The following is a 20,666-nucleotide window of genomic DNA, read 5'->3' as shown; positions in this document are numbered from 1 at the left end:
TTTAGTTTTCCATCCTGCATTTGAAATAGGTAGCTCAGTTTTTGTTCCCTTGTCTCAGAGGTGTTTTGTAGCTGAATGGAAAGCAGGAGCTTTATGAGAAAAGGCAGCTCCTTTATTTGTAAACACATCAACTCACAGAAGAGAGTATAATAGATGTCCTGAATTGAGGAAAGAGGAAGAGAAGTGCCTTTGACAGTGGCAAGAGGAGAAGAGGGTTAACTTGTCCATCCAGGGCAGGGATAGCAGTCCACAGGTTTGTAAAGTACTATCAGCTCCAGGCTCCTAGTCAGGGCCTCAGGAAGGAGGGCTTTCATGGCTTTGGAGCCCCAGGCACCAGGGTCCCAGCCCGGGTCATTTCCTATGTTCAGAGGCCCAGGAGCAGTTTGTCACTGAATTTCAAGGAACCGTTGGACAATAAATATACCAGCAGCAACCCATGATGGACCAGACAATAGAGATGTTTCCTCTTTGAATCAGTTAGCAATACTTTAAGCTGCAAATAATGAAAAACTCACAATACAGTGGCTTAAACAAGGTGGGTGTTTCTTTTTTCTCTCACAACAAGAAGTTCTGGAAGAAAGTGGATCCTGGAATTGGTTCAGTGGTTCAGTGACATTGGGACCACCAAATCTGCAATTCTCCTGGCCTATTCTTCATGGTTACAAGATGGCTGCTACAATTCCAGATATCACATCCGTATTAACTCAGGAGAAAGAGAGGAAGAGGGAGCCCTAGGATGTTGCATCCATTTTATCAGGAAAGACAAATATATCCTATGCCCCAGCAGAAGTCCCCTTACCTCACATTGGTCAGTACTATCACTTGAATACTTGTCCACCCCTAGCATCAGGAAGGTGGCCCAAGCAGAAGGAGTTTGGAAACATCTGTTGGGTTAGCCAAAACCACACCCAAATTTCTGAGCATTACATAAGCATCCTTGAGTCCTGGGGAGATGAAACCCCAATAATGACAGAGATTCAATTTTCCACCACCCAGAGAATTAGGATGAATTTTAAAGAAACCAATTAAGAAAAAATAAACACATTTTTAAAACAATATCAATAAGAGGTAAAAGGTGATATTTTTTACACATCAGAGTTTGTAGTTGTAAATTTATTACCTTTTATGCAGGCACCTGTGATCTTCTCTTTTGATGAGTCATCTTTAAACAAAGTAAAAAAAAACAACCAAAAAACAACCAGTAGTCATAGATGCTTCCTAGCAAGCAGTCACCAAACCTATTCACCATGGACCTGCAAACTCAGCCATGTACATTTGAACACTGGCAATGAATATAAACCTTGCTTATGAGGCACATTTGACTAAAGTCAACATTACTTAAACTTAGTCATAGAGCCTCTAACCTTGGGGGTGCAGGTGGCTGGATATGAACTCTTACCAAATCTCTTAATTGGATAATGCCTATATTTTAAATGTCAGATACTAGTCTTTCTTTATTAAATGTGGTCAGTTTCACTAAAACCTTAATCTTTTTTGGCAGGTGCCCCATATTTCTAAATTTCTGTTCTGTTCTTGCTCTGTGTCCTTTTGGACTTGATTTTCACTTTTTTTTTTTTTTTTGTGGTATGCAGGCCTCTCACTGTTGTGGCCTCTCCCGCTGCGGAGCACAGGCTCCGGACGCGCAGGCTCAGCGGCCATGGCTCACGGGCCCAGCCACTCCATGGCATGTGGGATCTTCCCAGACCGGGGCACAAACCTGTTTCACCTGCATCGGCAAGCGGACTCTCAACCACTGCACCACCAGAGAAGCCCTTTCACTTTGTTTTTAACTGACATTAGTCTAGTGAATTCTGTTGTCTCTTAACCCCGGTTCTGGATCCCTCTCTTCTTTCCCTTCTGCACTGTTTATGTTTTCTCTTCTAGTGCTATTCCAAGGAATATTTGTGTCCTCATTGGCTGTCTTCTCTCCCCAGAGATAGCATAATGGCACTGACTAAGGACAGCATAATGGCACTGGGACCAGGCAAACAAGCTGCTGCTTGTTACAGAGATAGATCATTAACTTCAGATCACTAAATGCAATTCTTCAGCTTATCTCTTGCAAACTTAATATAAGAAAGTCATTTCCCAATGGTAACCACTTGCCAGCTGGAACTTTTACGCATATGATCAGGCTAGATGAAATTGATGGGGACCTTTGAACTCTTCCCAAGGAATTGTCTCTATAATGCGATGGTTTTCTCCATATCACGATCATACTGTTAATATTAACAAGCAGTACTTATAATGGGCTTGGAGTTTCTAAGATGAAAGATGTCACATAAATAGAATGAATCCATCTGGGGAGATAAAATGTGAGTACAAGGAATATTACATACATCATTGAAGGCCTGTGGACTTATTCTCAGTGACGTGTAGCTAAGGACAGTGGTCAACATTGTGAATGTGGTTTCTCCCATAAGACACAACTTTCCATGTAAAATTTTTAGTTATATCCAGTATTTTGTTGAACATGAACAAGTATATTAGTGACATCATTTAAAATAAATCATTTTATTTGCTTCTCTGGCTTACGGTTAGTTTTGCAGTTAAATCTAACTATTTGGAGGCATTTTAAAATAACCCCTATTGAGGGCAATTCAGCAATAGCTTTAAAAATTATAAATGTATTTGTACAGTTATAAGTTGCCAAATCTACAAAACTATCCAATAGCCAAAGATTGAAAACACCCCAAAAGTTATCAATAAAAAAGACTAGTTAAATAAATTATGGTACATCCATCTGAACACTGTGCAGCTGTAAAAAAAATGAGGAAGTTCTCTATGTGCAGATATGGAAAGAGTTCCAAAATATATTGTAAAAATAAAGTGTAGAAATATATATATATATATATATAGCTGGTTCAGTTCCAGACCACCACAATAAAGCAAATATTGCAATAAAGTGAGTCATATGAATTGTTTGGTTCCCCAGTGCATATAAAAGTTATTTTTACACTATACTGTCATCTATTAAGTGTGCAATAGCATTATATCTAAAAATACAATGTACATACTTTAATTAAAAATACTTTATTGCTAAAATAAAGCTAAAGCAATTACAATAGTAACATCAAAGATCACTGAGCACAGATCACCATAACCAATATAATAATAATAGAAAAGTTTGAAATATTGTGATAATAACAAAAATGTAACACAGAGACACAGTGAGCAAATGCTCTTGGAAAAATGGCACCAATAGACTTACTTGTTGCAGGGTCGCTACAACCCTTCAATTTGTAAAATACACAGTATCTGAAACGTGTAATAAAGCAAAGTGAAAAAAAATGAAGTATGCCTGTACATAGTATGCTATATAGTGCAGTAAAAGAGTGGAGGGGGGATAAGAATTTTTATTTACAATTACTTGTATCTGCATAAAGTAATTTTTGATTTTTATATGTTTAAAAATATATTAAAAAAAGAGATTGCCTATGGTAGTGTGAGGTTTGGGAATTGGATAGGTGAGAAATAAGAGTAGAAGTGAGATATTTTACAGTTTTATGTATTCTATATATAATACCATAGGAATGTATTATTCATTCAAAAAGTAAAATCAAGAAAAGAACAAGAAAGTATTTGGATGCTCTGCTCCTGTCTCAGTGTATCTATATTCTTTTAGCCCTCCAGGTATAAGTATCATTATAATGATTTCATGAAGCTTCCCCTGTAGTGGGAATCTTGCCATTCTCTCAACTCCCATGGCACTGTTAGGACAGATCACTCTCCACCATGTGTGATTATCATTTATAGATGTCATTTTCAAGGCTATTCTCTACTTATGTCCTGCCATGCTTACCCCCACCTCTACATGACCTTCACGTTGTCCTTTTCTCGGTTTCTTGAACAGGCTCTGCTCCCTCCCACAGAGAAGCCTCTTCTAATCCCCTTGACTTGGTCAGGTTCCCTTGCTATTCTTTTCTATCCCTGTGCATTCCTTTTCAAAGTACCTGTCTCATTTGTTACTACTTGTCATATCGGTCCTCCCTACCCGAGTCTCGACCAAAAGCTCCATGCAGGACTGGGCTGTATTGTGTCGTTTGCTTCTGTGTCCCTAGTGCTTAATACAGTTCCTAGCAAGGGTTAGCAAATATTTGTTGATTGGAAGTGAATGTTATTCCTCCCTTACCAGACAGTGATTTCCTTATGGGTAAGACATGTCATCTTTCTAAAGCCCACATAATATAAAGGACAGCAGGGTGTAGTGGATAAGAGATGGGGGTTCAAATAAGAGCGCTGTTATGCACTCACTCTGGGACCTTAACCTTTTAGCCTCTCTGGGCTTCAGAGTTCTCACCTGTATTAAGTTTTTCATTCATTCTGTCTTTCAATAATATTTACTGATTATCAACATGTGCCAGGCACAGTTCTAGTAAATGTGATACAGTGGTATGCAACACAGAAAAGTGCTGGCTGTCTGCAACACAAATTCTAATTAGGATAGGCAAGGACAGTGTGGAGACAGGCACCAAAAACCCATAAAGCAAATAAAGCCAAATTCCAAGTAGTGACAAAGGCTACCATAGAGCAGCTGACGGTGGCTACTTCAGAGCAGCCAGGGAAGGCCTCTCTGAGCACATAATACTGGAACTGAGTTTTCAAGCAGATTAAATGAGACAGTGTCTGTCAATACCTTAAAATAATGTCTGGCATATAATAAACTTCAATAAATGATAACTCTTAGTATTATTAACAACTTGTCAAAAGAATGAACTGAAAATATGTGAAAATATAAACAGATTGTCTTTAGCATATAAAATACTATAATCACAACATTTATATGTGGATTTATATGTACTTATATAGGGTGTGTGTGTGTGTGTCAGCAAGATCTTTTATGACTGAAAGAATCTCCTTCTTTGATTCTGAATAGTTAATGCTTCCCCCAACCCCCAGAGCAGTACAGTTTATACCCTGGGAGTGATTTAATTACTCACAGCACCTGACTAACAAGGTACTCGGGGAGAAATCCCAGAAACACAAGTAACATTTGTTCTCATAAATGCATTCAATGTTCTCTAAGGTTCCATGAATCTATGACATTTTCTTTTTTACAGATGTTCGTTACATCTGAGGTGATGAAAAACAATGGTTACAGGTAAAGGTCTGAGAGAGAGAGACTATGCATGTGTCAATACAATCCCACTCCAAACTCTAAAAATAATCGCTGACCATTCACATCTTCCTGAGGTGGAAGTAACATCACCGGAGTGTACTGGCTGGTGTGTATCATGGGGTGGCATTGAGAACCTCCTCTGTGTCAGGCGCTGCTCATTTAATCCCCCCAAAACATAGGAAGTTAGTAGCTATCTTAGGCTGGTTCTCAGAAGCTGACCCTTAGATATGGGAAGTGGAAGGGGCTGGGGGGAGTCAGGGTGTGATTTCTAGGTAAAGTCTACTTGGGCTGGAGGTCCCAGGGTATTCAGCGGTATGAAATATGTGCCCACTGGAGTTAGGGAGTGGGTGTGTACATGCTCAGAAACAAAAAGTAAGACCCAGGGAATCTGGGTGGAGCTTTGACAGTGTCCTCTAAGGTATTCATATTCCTAATTTACCTAAGAGGAAATGTGGACATTTATGCACTCAGAGAGGTAAATAATTTGCTCAAGGTCACCTACCGGTTAAGTGGCAGAGCTTGGATACAAATTCAGACAGACTTGACCCCATGATTCATGCTTATTCTCCACTACCAAATGTGCTTCCCCTTCTGACCATCCATCAGCCATATATACAGAAACATATTCTGTATTTATATAAACAGATATCCTTACCCAGCTTCCTGAGGCAGAAGTTTATTAGAAATTACCATGAAACATTATATTTAGGAATCTCTAGAAGACCACCGTCCAACAGAAATAGAATGCAAGCCACACATACAGTTTAAGATTTGCTAGTGTCCACAATAAAAAAGAAACAAGTGAAATGACATTAATAGTATACTTTACTTAGCCCAGTATATTAAAAATATCATTATTTTAATATGTAATCAATGTAAAAAATAGATATTTTACATTCTTTTTTCATACAAATTCTTTTTGTATATTTTACACTAAGCTCATCTCAGTTCAGTTGTGAAATGTCATTCGGAAATACTTGATGTGAATTTAGATTTTATAAAATTTACAGTTGAAAAAAGTAGATTCTCGTAGCCAAGTTTAAAGTATTTAAACGTTTTCCACAACAGAATTGAGTATCACTTTTGAATTGAAATCAATTAAAATTCAATGCTAAAAATATTCAGTTCCTCAGTCACACTAGCCACATTTCAAAGGCTAGTAGTTTCATGTGGCTAGAGGCTATCATATTGAACTGGATGGAAAATTTGTCCTATGAGAAGGTACAAGGTCATGAGTCTGTACACCATCAGGAACGGAAACAAATATTGTGTCTGTCATGCTGCACATAGTAGATACAGTGGTAAACAAAACCCCCATGTCCAGGAAGAGTGAACTACAAGGATTTTGCAACTGGAGTTGCTCAAAAGGAGTGAGAATTAGCCCTGTTAATAGTTTGGGATCAGAGCAACTCAGGAAGAAGATGGTGATCTTTGCTAAACCACCTACATGCAACACTTTATTTTCATCTCCAGAGACCTGATTACCCAGTGTCAGTGCATTTTGTAATCTGGTAATCTTCTCTGTGGACAGAGAAGCTCTGCAACAAACCCAAGAGCCCTGACAGGAGGACATTTTGACCCCATAACCTCACCTGTACATGCCAGATGGTGCTGGAAGCACAGCCAGGTGCAAACACATGAAAGTACTAGAAAGACTCAAATCTTTAAATATATGTGAAGATTTATGCTCAAAGGAAATTTCCAAAGGCATGTGCAAAAATGTTCATGGTAGCACTATTCTTAAGCTCCAAACTCTGGAAATTATTCAAACGTACAACAGTAGAATGATTTAATAGATAGTAGAATTTTCTGGAGTATTCATGCAATGAGATACCACATAGCAATGAGAATGAAAAACTTACAGTTATATCCAGTAACACTGATGAATCTTTCAAACATACTGAGTTTGTTTGAGCCAGATAGAAAAAAAGAACAAAATGTAAGATTCCGTTTATACCAAGTTTAAAATTAGGCAAAAGTAATCTATGGTTTCAGAAGTCAGGATAATTATTAAATTTGCTGGAGTGGGGAGGAGGGAGGTTCTGATTAAAAAGTGGCATGAAGGTGGCTACTGGGATACTGGTAAAATTTTGTTTCTTAATCGTAAGCTGGTTATGCAGGTATGTTTGTTTAATGAAAAGACATGGTTGGTACACTTTTCTGTGTATATGTATGCTATAATTTAAATATATATATATAATCAATAACTAAATTATTGAAGACCAACAGAGTTTCGTTGCCTACTCTGGAGCTCTAGAGACAAGTTGGGCATGTGTAAGAAAGTCAAAGTTATCATTCCACTCTGTGTTCTACCTTCTTAAAATCACAAATATCTTTCTTGGAGGTAAAGGAAAACCAAGCTGATCATAGGGCCAGGGGAACACAGGAGGATAGAAGGTAACAAAAAAAAGAGAAGCTTAGTCCTCGTTGAAGTTCCTCTGCCTGGCAAGTCCTTCCCTCACTTTTGCTTAATGAAAACCTAACCTCTTTCAAGTTCCATTTGTGACACTTCCTCCGTGAAGGCATCCTTGATTGCCACAAACAAAAAATGATCTCTCTTTCTTCTAAATTTGTAGGGCACTTCTCAGTACTATTCATCATATATTACCATGCATCATAGCAATTTCTAGAAGACAATGCAGTGTAGTGCTTATGAGCTCGTGGGGTGAAGTCAACTAGGCTTCAAGGTCTTCCTCTACCACTTGCTGTGTGAGCTAGAGCAAACTGCCCAATCATTATGCATTTGTTTCCTCAGTTGTAAAATGAAGATGATAAAACTAGAGCCTCCCCAATAGGTTGTTGTGAAGATGAAATGAGATAACGGATGTATAGCTGCTGAAAATCAGTAAGATCTCAGAAAATGTTTATTATTATTATTGAGTATTATCTAATCTAGCGGATAATAGGTTCCTAAAGAATATGGAGTATGACTTAGAATATGGAATATGATTTTACAAAGAATAAACTTATTACTCATGAAACCAAGCAGGACCCTGTGGGATCTTCCTGTGGACAGACCTCCACATGTCCCCCGCCTGCCTCTTGTTTGTAGCTTTAGCCTCCTAGCCCTTCCTGAAGTTCCAAAGAGCAAATTGAGTCAGAGAAGTGGGAAAATTCAGAAACAAAGGAAAAGAACCAAGCAAGATGAAATAATAATAGTTTAGCCATAAAACAAATTCAAGGACCTTTTGTTCCTCCTTAAGTGTGATAAATAATATCCCGAGACATATCCTTGAGTTGTTTTGCAGATACTAAAACCCTCACCAGGAAGACAAAGTTAACTGCATGCTGACCCCAGACTGGTTGGAACCAGAAGGTTGATGACTGAGATTCCTGAAACATCATCCTGTTAACCTCACCACCAGCCAATCAGAAGGATGTGCATGAGCTGATATGCACCCTATGACCCTTTCCCTCACCTTGCCTTAGAAAACCCTCTCCTGAAAGCCATCAGGGACTTAGAACATTTTGAGCATGAGCTGCCCATTCTCCCTGCTTAGCCCCACGTTGGGCGCCTTGCAGTAAATGTTATACTTCCCTTCACCACAATCGGTGTCAGTAGATTGGCATTACTGAGTATTGAGTGAGCAGACCCAACCTTGGTTCAGTAACTCACACAGCCCATGTGGGCTTGCCTTACATGCAGTCATGTTCTTTTCTATGTTTCCCATTAGCATAAGCTCCATAAGAACAGGAACTTATTAATGGTAATATCCTTCGCATTGTATAACTCTGGAATTTAGGCTTTATAGATGCTTGGTAATGGGTTGAATCATCATGCCCTTTCTCATGTGTCAATACTCAAAGCAATCCAAGGAGAATGTCCATAAACTCATACCGCAAATCTTCCTATCTCAAGGGTGACCAACTCACTCCCGCTTGCCCTTGGCTGTGCCCGTTTGGGCCCTGAAAGGCTCATAATTGAGGAAACCCCTCAATCCCAGACAAACCAGGAAGGTAGATCCCCCTACCTGAATTTGTGCCCATACATTCGGGCCGGTAGTTGTTTTTATGGATGAACAATATCATGATCCTATCTAAAGCCAAGCCCTCGTTCTGGTCGGCATTTCCTCTGCCTGCTCAAGGACTGGGCTCTTGAAATTCTCTCGCCTTCCTGCATCAGCAATCTTTTCCTCTCCACAGAGCCATTCCCATCAGCATACCAACATGCCGTAATTTTTCCTATTAAAAAAAGTGTTAAAAAAATTTAAAAACAGTACCACCAACAAAAAAAACCTCAAAACGACATCTCCATCAAGCTACTGCCCATTTCTTGGCTCCCGTTTATAACAAAACTTGAATGAATTGTTTATACACAGTCACCAATTCCAATTCCTCCTTTCCCCAAGGTTTCTGTCCCGACTCTCCATAGATATATGTCTTATCACAGTTTGCCAGCGATTTGAAACCTTCCTAGACCATTGAACTATGAGAAATAAACTTCTAGTACTGAGCCATTAAATTTTTTCATTTTTTTATTTTACTTTTTTTTTAATTGAAGTAGAGTTGATAGTGTCATTTTTTGAAACAGAGGAGTTTATCCTAACTTAAGTAATAATAGAGATTAGAACTTCCATACATATCTTTGGTTTAATATATCTTTGGTTTAATATATCTCCTCTGCCCTTCTCACTTGTATATCCAGCTGTCTACTCTGTAACCAACTGAATGCATAGTAAGCATCTCATACTTCATGAGTCAAAACTAGACTTGTGATTTTCCATCCCTAAGCACTCTCCCTCTCTTAGAAAATAACGCTCCATTCTTCTTGCTCAGGCTCCAAACCATGAAGGCATCCCTGACACCTCTTCTTCTCTCCTATTCCACCTCCAGTCCACCAGGAAAGGCCATCATCATCTCTTGCCAGATGACTGCAATAGCTTCCTAACCTGTCTCACTGCTTCCTCCCTGGCCCTGACCCCTCTCAACACAGGAAGCAGAATAATCCTCTAAAAATATAGGGTCAACGTTAGTCACTCTTCTGCTCAAAGCTTCCCCAAGAGACTTCTCAGCTCATTCAGAATAAAATCCAGGGTCCTCAGCTGGACCTGCAGAGCCAAACGATCTTGTTCTGTTCCCTGTCTGACCTCATCTCCCACCACTGTGTTCTCCATTCCTCTGGCCCACTCACTGGCCACCTTGCTTTTTGCAAACACCACAGCCATTCCAGCCTCCCGGCCGGCCATGAACTTGCTGCTTCTCCTGCCCAGAAGGCTAGTCCCCCAAATAATGACATGATTCACTCCCACACTTTCTCAGTCTCCCCTCAAATTTTATTTTATTTTTTCATCATTTTTATTTTTTAGGCCACAACGTGTGCATGTGAGATCTTAATTCCCCGACCAGGGGTCGAACCCGGGCCCCCTGCATTGGAAGCACAGAGTCTTAACCACTGGACTGCCGGGGAAGTCCCTCTCCTCAAATTTTAAACTCTTGCCTTTGCCTTTTAAATCATTCATTTACCGATTTAAGAAATATTTTCCATGCGATAGACACTGTGCTGGGAACGTGAAGTTGAACATGACATGACCTCTGCCCTTAAGAAACTGCTAAATCAGACTAGAGACTGAGCTTTCCAGGAAGGTTTCCTAGAGGAGGTGGCCCTTAAGATGAATCTTGCAGGAAAAATAGGAGTTGGTGGAGGAAAAGGTGATCAGGCAAGTAAATGCCTTTCAGGGAGGGAGTGTAGCAATTGTTAGCGTGTGTGGGTTTGACATATGCCGTATTCAGAGGCTACAGGATCAGCCAGCCTTACCTGTCCCAGAGCCTGGTCATGTGCTATTATGTGAGCATTAGAGATAGCTCAGTTAACTGCAGAGGACGGGAAAGAGAGAAGAAGACCAATACGACCAGCTACTAGTGTGGCCAAGAGCAACGACCAGACACGGGGACTGCAGAGGACTGCCAATGACAAGAGGGGATGTTCGGAAGAGCAGTTAGAATGAGCAGAGAGAGGGAGGGATGGCCCAGCATATGGGCAGAATCAAAGAATAGGGATGCCTGCGGCAAGCAACGTTCCAAGATAGTAATAGTGGTGAGAGTCCTTTAAGCTGATGGCTCTCAATGAACCAGTCTCCTGGTATTCATGTCCTCCTCGGCCTCTCCCCTTGAATCTGGACTTGACCTGTGACTCACTGTTAAAGTCTCAACAGGTCTCAACCAGGGGAGATTTTGTTTTCCAGGGGACATCTAACAATGTTTGGAGACAATTTTGTTTGTCACCAGTTAGGGGAATTGGAGGTGCTACTAGCATCTAGAGGGTAGAGGCCAGGGAAGTGTTAAAGGACCAACAATGCACAGTACAGTCCCCACAACAAAGAATTCTCTGGCCCCAAACGTCAATGGTGCCAAGGTTGAAAAACCAATAGAATGCAAGCTAAGTCTTAAGACTTTATGCCTTAAGGACCTAAAGGCTTCCACTTTTGCACCTTTGGAAGCAGGGTAGCCAGCCTTCTTACATGGGCAGCTCAGAAACTCCACGGAGAGACCACGTGAGAGGCCACATGGAGAGGAAGCAGTCCTAACACTGAATGGAGAGCTGACAGCAAGAACCAAGGTCCCAGATATATGACCCCAGGCAAGCTCTTCCAGCCAGCCTCCAACCATCTGAGGAATGTTTGCTAAGATGCCAGACACGTGAGCCAAGATGCTACCGTAGATGTTCCAGCACCAGCAGACATCACAGGGAACAGAGACGAGTTGTCCCCTCCAAGCCCTGCCCAAACTACAGAATCATGAGCAAATAAATAAAATGTCGATTTAAGTCACTAGGTTTGGGGAGAGTTTGTTACACAGCAATAGACGGGTGAAACAGCCAACATAATAGGTACTGTGCTAAACGCATTCTGACTACAACCCTATAAGATGAGACTTGTTATTATCGATACCACTTTAACTAGGAGGACACCTAAGCACACAGGCATATGTAAGCTAAGTACCTACCCCAAGGTTAGCACAACTAGGAGGTAAAAGAGTTGGGCTTTGAACCCAGGTAGCCTGACTCCACAGGCTATATCTTAACTGTCATGTCATACGGCGGGTCTGGTCATTCATTCATTCACTTATTCAACAAAGACTCATAAAGAACCTACCCTGTGCCAGGCACTACTCTATGCACATAAAATACAACAGAGACCAAAAGAGAAACATTCTGATCTCACGGAACTTACTTCTAGTAAAGTCTGAGCAGCCACAGAAGTATTGCTTTCAGGTCGTAAGACATCGATTTCTTTCTCGGCTGTCAGGCATCTATTCTAGCACCCCCCATTGCCACTGGAGGACTACCCTTCTTTCTGGATACAGTCTGTTAGGACTGTTACTCAAGGTGGCCAGCCCTTCCCTCACCAAGCGAGGCCAAATGTTCCTGTCCTGGCATTTGAATCTTCAGAAAAGTAGCAAAAAGATGGAAACTAGTTGGAACGCATTCATTCCAGGCGTGGCTCTGAGACAGAACTACTGAGAAGCTCTTGGTCCTAGACCTCCAAATCTGCCCTGCGTCCTACCCATTTATGAGCCTTGTTCTAGAAACATCTTGCTGTTCTGTGAGCCATCTGATAACTTCCTAATAAACTCCTATGTTGAGTTAGGCAGAGGCTGGTCCTGATGCTTGTGGTTACAGGACTCTAATTACAAGTCTGGAGTCCAAGAGAAGGTCTCTGGGCCCAGCGGGGAGACTGGTAGGAATAAATAGTAATGATGTTCCCCAATAATCTCCATTAACTTTATCTCTGGTTTCTAGATATGGGCAACTGAGGCTTCCTCCATTTTATGTAAAGTGTTAAGCAAAAACAGTTTCAAGCCTCCTTCTTCAAATCAGATTGCTGTACTAAGACCTTTCTGCGTAGAAATTCTGAGAACACCATTGGAAATAGTTTTTAAAGCAAAGATTCACAGGATACTGGTTAATAGAAGTGTAATAAAGACACAAGACTATTTATAAGTACAACTGGCAGGATTAAGCCTGAGCTCAGAACCAGCGCAGCAGCACATGCCCAAGAAAAAGGAGAGTCCAAGCCCTCATCCCAGACTCCCTAAATCGAATCTCTGGCATGGGCACCAGGAATTGTCATTTTTGTATCAATGATTCTGTCAACGATTCTGAGGCTTGCTAAGATTTGATAACCACGTTGCTCTGTGCTGGGCTAGAGCCCCTTAGATTAGTGCTTGTCAAACTTTCACAGGCAGACATGTGGTCCTGCTAAAATGTAGATTCTGATTCGGGAGGTTTGGGGTGGAACCTGAGATTCTGTGTTTCTAACAGGTGGGCAGATGATGTCCTTGCTGCTCAGATGGGTCATAGTCTAGGTGGGGCAAGGCCTGAAGCTGGGAGGCAAAAGGCACAGACTCAGGAAAGAAGCTGAGAAGTAGACATCCTGGCAGCTTATTCCTTAGCAAACTGACATAAGGGGATCACAGAGCCTGCAAAACCGACTACTAGGTTCTTAGCCCCCGCAGGGCTGCCAATCTGGCTTAACCTGAGCAGCCCCTAAAGCAGCTAGGAGACTCAATCCATTAATTCAGTCCCTAAACAGCTACTTGGCCTGACTCTTTCTCTCTGATTCCTTGTTCAACATTACAAGATGAAACAAAAACAGAGATGTGATTCCAAAGTTCGATCTCATGTAATTGGGTGCTTTGTTCTTAGTTAGAGTGCAAAGTACTCCTTTTGCAGGCCACTGCATCTGGGTAAATAATAGTTTCATGTTTACTGTTCTAATAAATACTACTTCTCATTATGATAATAAAAGTGCCTACGAAGCCGACATAGACAGTTTCTAAATGATGGATGAGACAGAATCAAATTATTCTGAAGAGCCTGTGAATATTTAATTACTAGACATGGCCCTTCCCTTTGTGTTCACTGATACACTCAACAGCAATCATGGCCCAGGTATTATGCTGAGCATTGACATTTGTTATAAGGATTATGTGGTCCCAAAGGCCTGGCCAAAAACTCAGAAATTCAGCCTCTGTATCTTGTTTGATGAAACTCACAGGATCCACTCCATTGTTGGATTTATTTATTAAATGGAAGACTATGTGCAAATCCCTGTTCCACGTCCTCTGGAGGAAACCCAGAAATGAAGGTAGCGTTCCGAATGGTAGGGAATAAACAACAGGTGGTCTGGGCTTTGTTCGAAATGTGAGTCACACTAAAAATGAGTGTGGGGTTTTTTCTTTTAAGAGTCATTTCCACTCTAGATTTCAAAGTGTGATGCTCCACAACATGGGTATTTAGTAGCCACCACAGCAGCTGTCTATTAAGGCAAAGCTCTATTGAACTGATATTTTTTTTAAGTGAGAGTAGCATTTGCAGGGCTGAGCAGAGGATCTGAGAAAGGTACTTCTCTTAAAGTCTTTTATCCCCTATGGACAGAAGGTCATCAAATCAAAAGTTTGAAAACTTCTGGTTTATACTAGAATTATTTCTCAAATAGCAATTTCAAAACAGATGAATAATATTAAAATCATTTAAAAGTAGGTATGAAGCACCCACATGCAAATTCTTTATGACAGGGCTATGCTGTTGAAGGAAACTCCTGGAAATGATTAGGGAGAGAACGTGAGACCGTAGGATGAAGTCCAGAGTGAGGGCAAGCAGAGAAAGCAGGACCATCGTGGAAAGGGCCGAAGGGAAGGATGTGTTGACACAAGCTCTAGTTAAGAAGTGTGGTGTAGAATGAGAGGTACAGAAATGGATCACCAGCACCTCGAAAGACTGGAGAAGAAAGTAAAGGCATCACAAGGAGTGTCACCTTATTGGAGAGGCCTTCCATGACCAATGTGCCCAAAATAAATACTCTCATCTTTATGCATCATTTTCCAACCATTCACACTGCTGTATCTTTTTCCCATGATACTTATTACTACATAACATTGTTTTATGTGCTATGAATATATATTGGTTTGTCTTCTGTTTTCAGTGGCAATGTAAGCCCCCATGATGCCAGGAACCTGGTCTTTTTCACTGCTATATCCCTAAACCTAGAGCAGTGCCTGGCAGTGGCAAGTACTCAACAAAATATGTGTTAAACGAACTAAATGAATGAAAGCAATAAAGGGAGTTGAGGAGGGGAAAAGGCAGAATGCTAGTACAAGTTTTAGAATAGAGATGCAGTGAATCAGGATGGCAAGGGGAGAGAAAATAAAGGTAGAACAGTTTATTGAAAATTTTAAGATAATAAGATATAGGAGGTCCTAAACGCACCCAAATTCCAGTCTAAGCAGTCTAGAAGCATTGTAAAATAGCTGTGAGCTTTAGAATCGAAGCATCAAATAATTCTCAAGGAGAAAAACTGAGCCCTTGATTCTGGGTAAAATGGCTCATGGACAGCAAAGACCCTCCAACTGCTCCCATCCCAGCAACTTGACTTGCCCCAGGGGTTCAACAAACCCTCCTGGAAAGTCACACTGGAAGGATCATCAGATGTCACTTAGGCGCTGTTCAAGAAAAGAGGAAAGCACAGTTAGTAAGGGGGAGAAATTTAAAAAATCTAGTAACTAGTCAGAAAAGAGAACTCGACTAGCCATCCTCCTGTTCCCCGCAGACAGTGTCTCATTGTTGGGATTATGTTTACTTGAGAAAACACAAAGCCTCAGCTGTGAGTTTGTGGTTGTGCACGCCTAGTACTTATTTTACCAAATGTCTTTGTGCCCGGCAGGAGTGATGCTGAAGGGGCTGGTTCAGGCAAAGGACAAAGGAGCATCTTGTAACTCCACCAAGAAGAGAATGCATTCCAATGTACCTTCTCCATCAGAGCCTTGCATTAATTTGTTCTTGCCTTGTGTGTACTGATTCCCAGCTCTTAATCATCCTCAGACCAACAGGATATACACACAGCAGAATATCTATTCTGTGAAAACAAAATTCAAACACAGGTTGATCTGATAGTGGGGTTTACCTCTGAAGAGTGAAGGGGAAAAGTGAGGGACACTTTATTATTTTATGAAGTCTCAAAAAGTGGTGACATTTGTTGCTTCTTTCCTTGCTTTATTTGTCCCACTTGATATTTTTGAAACTGTAATTTTATTAAGTAAAAAGGGGTACATTATGAGTACTTATTTTACTTTCTTTTTTTCCATTTGACATTCCTAATATACATATATTTTTAAGCAAATTAGGTTGTAGGAGAAGATTGTATTAAGAAAAGTTGATGGCCATTCAATTTTAAATGGTTTGAAAATATAACTACTACCACCTCACACCAGTCAGAAAGGCCATCATCAAAAAGTCTACAAATAGGGCTTCCCTGGTGGCGCAGTGGTTGAGAGTCTGCCTGCTAATGCAGGGGACATGGGTTCGAGCCCTGGTCTGGGAGGATCCCACATGCCACGGAGCAACTAGGCCCGTGAGCCACAAGTACTGAGCCTGAACGTCTGGAGCTTGTGCTCCGCAACAAGAGAGGCCGCGACAGTGAGAGGCCCGCGCACCGCGATGAAGAGTGGCCCCTGCTTGCCACAACTAGAGAAAGCCCTCGCACAGAAATGAAGACCCAACACAGCAAAAATAAATTAATTAATTAATAAACTCCTACCCCCAACATCTCTTAAAAAAAAAAAAGTCTACAAATAGGGAATTCCCTGATGGTCCCATGGTTAGGACTCAGCGCTTTCACTGCTGGGGCCCAGGCGCAGCCAAAAAAAAAAAAAAAAGTCAATAATAATAAATGCTGAAGAGGGTGTGGAGAAAAGGGAACCCTCCTACACTGTTGGTGGGAAAGTAAATTGGTGCAGCCACTATGGGGGACAGTATGGAGGTTCCCTAAAAAACTAAAAATAGAGCTACCATATAATCCTGTGATCCCACTCCTGGACATACAAAACTCTAATTTGAAAAGATACATGCACCCCAATGTTCTTAGCAGCACTACTCACAGTAGCCAAGACATGGAAGCAACCTAAAAGTCCATGGACAGATGAATGGATAAAGATGTAGTATATATAATGTATACAATGGAATACTACTCAGCAGTAAACAAAGAATATAATAATGTCATTTGCAACGACATGGATGGACCTAGAGATTATCACACTAAGTGAAGTAAGTCAGACAGACAAAGACAAATATCATGATAACACTTATATGTGGAATCTAAAGAATATGATACAAATGAACTTATTTACAAAACACAGACAGACTCACAGACATAGAAAACAAACTTATGGTTACCAAAGGGGAGGGGAGGGACAAATTAGGAGTTTGAGATGAACATATATGCACTGCTCTATATAAAATAGATAATACCAAGGACCTACTGTATAGCACAGGGAACTATATGCATATCTTGAAATAACCTATAATGGAAGAGAATGTAAAGAAAGAACATATATATATATACACATACATACATATATATATAAATAATTGAATCACTTTGCTGTATACCTGAAACTAACAAATACAACGTTGTAAATCAACTATATTTCAATAAAAATTTTTAAAAAAATACTAAGAACATTGAAGGTATTTGTTTCAAAAAGCAAAGCTGATGTCATGCCTCCTAGTCCCTTTCTAATTTAAGGACCTCAGGAACACAGAGTTTAGTTGATTTTACTCTTTTTTTTTCCATTGCACACTATTTCCACAAGTCCTTGCTAGGCTCCTCTCTAATGAAAAAAATTTTAATGTTTTTCTCCTTTATCCCCCCATTTTCAATCACACTTCTCTTCCTCCTAATATACCTACCCTAGAATATTTAACTGTATAGCACAGGGAACTGTATTCAGTATCTTATATACTTATTTTGAGCTTTCACTCAACATTATGTCTGAGAAAGTCATCTATGTTGTTGTGTGTATTAGTAATTCATTCTTTTTTATTGCTGTATGGTATTCTATTATATGAATATTCTACAATTATCTGTCTATTCTCCTGTTGATGGACTTCTGGGTTGTTTCCAGTTTTTAGTTATTATGAATAAAACTGCTATGAATATTCTTTTTTGTGTTTTTTAAAAATCAAATGCCCTTATTTCTCTTGGGTGTATACTTAAGAGAGCAATTGCTGGCTTATAGAACAGATGTATATTTAGAGTTCATAGATATCGCCAGTTTTCTAAAATGGTTATGCCAGCTTACACTCCCACTAGCAATGCATGAGAGTTCCAGTTGCTCTATATCCTTGCCAACTGTTTGTCATTCTATGGATAGTAGGTGTATAGCAGCATCTCATTGTGGTTTTAATTTGCATTTCCCTGTTAACTAAGAATGTCAAGTGGCTTTTAATATCCTTGTTAGCCATTTGGATATCCTCATATGTAAAGTGCCTTTTAAAATCTTTGCTTATGTTTTTTCATTAGGTGGTTTGCCTTTTTCTCATTGAATTTTAGGAGCTTTTAACACATTCTTGTTAGGAATCCTTTGTCACATACATGTAATTGGGAATAAATTCTCACAGCCTGGCTTCTCTTTTCATGCTGTTAATGGTGTCTTTTAACACCAAGTCTTTTTCAGGAATTAGGTAATAAATATATTTTATATGACACATATAAAGGAGAGAGTTTATCTTATTAGGTTATCAGCATGTACAGGGTAATAAAATTTATGTCAGTAACATCAAATAAAATCTATTTTAAATGACCATTTTATTCATTCAAACATACATTTCAATATTCATCCCGAGTTAATTATGTACAAGGCACTGTGTCTTGGGAACACACATGCCTAAGACTCTTCTTGCCCTCAAGGAACTCCATGAGGTTGGCAGAGGATAAACTGCAATAGTGGAATGAGAGAAATGATAATAGATATGTGTACATTTCCATGAGATCAGGCTAGAGTGAATGAATGTACTATAAGGGAGCCCAGTGGGAGGGACATTTACCCAGAGCCTTTAATGAAGAGGAAGGAGAAAAACTTTCTGGAAGGGGTATGGAAGGCATGGAGGAGGGGTCAAATGCAAATACTCTGCTCTCGCTAAAGCACTTATTTCTAATATGTGGTTTTCAGACCACCTGAACCAGGTTGACCTGGAGTACTTGTGAAAATTGCAGATTACTTACTGCCTTTTACCCTAGAACTTCTTAATTCAAACCTTTGGATGTAGGACTTGATAATCTGCATTTTAAACACACCGCTTGAGTGGTTGTGGTCTTTTTTACACCCTTATTTTTGAGAACCACTGAACTAGAATGTAGGGGAACCAATATGACACAAGACATGGTGCCTAGAACCAAGTTATGAAGAACCTTTCCTTGAAGTTCATGCTGAAGAGTTTAGATTAAATCCAAGTGGACAATATAAGGACATTAAAGGAGTTTTTAAAGAGAAGAAATTTAAAAAATCAAGATGAATGATGTTGATAAATTCAGTTCTTTCTACTCCAAGGAGACGGAGAAAATCATCATCAAGGAAATCTGTGTGACCTGATAGTATTTGAACCATGCCTTGACTAAAAGTCAAAGGAGAAAGGAACACTTGTATTTCTTTTTCTAGATCAGGGATCGGCAAATTTATTCTGTAAAAGGCCAGACAGTAAACATTTTATACTTTTCAAGCCACATATTTTCTGTTATACCTACTCAACTCTGCTCTTAGCAGGAAAGCAGCCAAGCAGCCATAGAAAATACATACATGAATGGGCATGACTTGAGTCCCCACAAAACATTATTTACAAAATCAGGCAAGCAAGATTTGGCCCATGAGAATTAGTAGTTTGCCTTCTTTAGTTCTAAATACCTTCACTCGATCTAGTTAAAGGCTTAACATCAAGAAGTTTGACTCGTGGCTCTCTTCTCCCCCAAAATCATGTGCAATACCTGTCATTTTAAATAAATATAAATCTAAAACAAATCACGATGAAAAAAATTAGCAAAAGCTAGATTGTCATATATTTTACAAGAAAGTGCCCTAAATGCTGAAAATGTAATGAGAAATAAGGGGGAGAAGCAGGAAGACTGTTTTAGTCTAGATTAAATTAAAAAATTGAGACTTTACAACCAAATGTAATGCTTGAAGCTTGATAGGATTCTGGATCAAAAAAGGAAAAAAAAATCTGTAAAGAATATATATATATATGACACCTGGGGAAGTTTGAATATGATCTACATATTAGATGATATTAAATCAATGTTACATTTCTTAGATCAGATAATGATATTGCAGATATGTAGAGAATGTCTTTGTTCGTAGAAATCCAGGCTTGTATTTAGGGGTTAGCGTGTTGTGAAAATGGTTCAACAAAAACAGAGAGAGAGGGCTTCCCTGGTGGCGCAGTGGTTGCGAGTCCGCCTGCCGATGCAGGGGACACGGGTTCTGCACCGGTCCGGGAAGATTCCACATGCCGCATGAGCGGCTGGGCCCATGAGCCATGGCCGCTGAGCCTGCGCGTCCGGAGCCTGTGCTCCGCAACGGGAGAGGCCACAACAGTGAGAGGCCCGCGTACCGCAAAAAAAAAAAAAAACAAAAACAAAAAACAGAGAGAATATGGCAAAATCTTACCAATTGTTAAAGCTAGGTAAAGGGTATATAAATTTCACTGTACTATTATTTCAACTTTTCTGTGGCTTTGGCTTTTTCAAAAAATATAATTGGAGGAAATAAATATTGC

Source organism: Grampus griseus (genome assembly GCF_964374135.1).
Source record: "Grampus griseus genome assembly, chromosome: 4".
Lineage (NCBI taxonomy): Eukaryota > Metazoa > Chordata > Mammalia > Artiodactyla > Delphinidae > Grampus > Grampus griseus.
Note: the sequence above shows the minus strand (reverse complement) of the source record.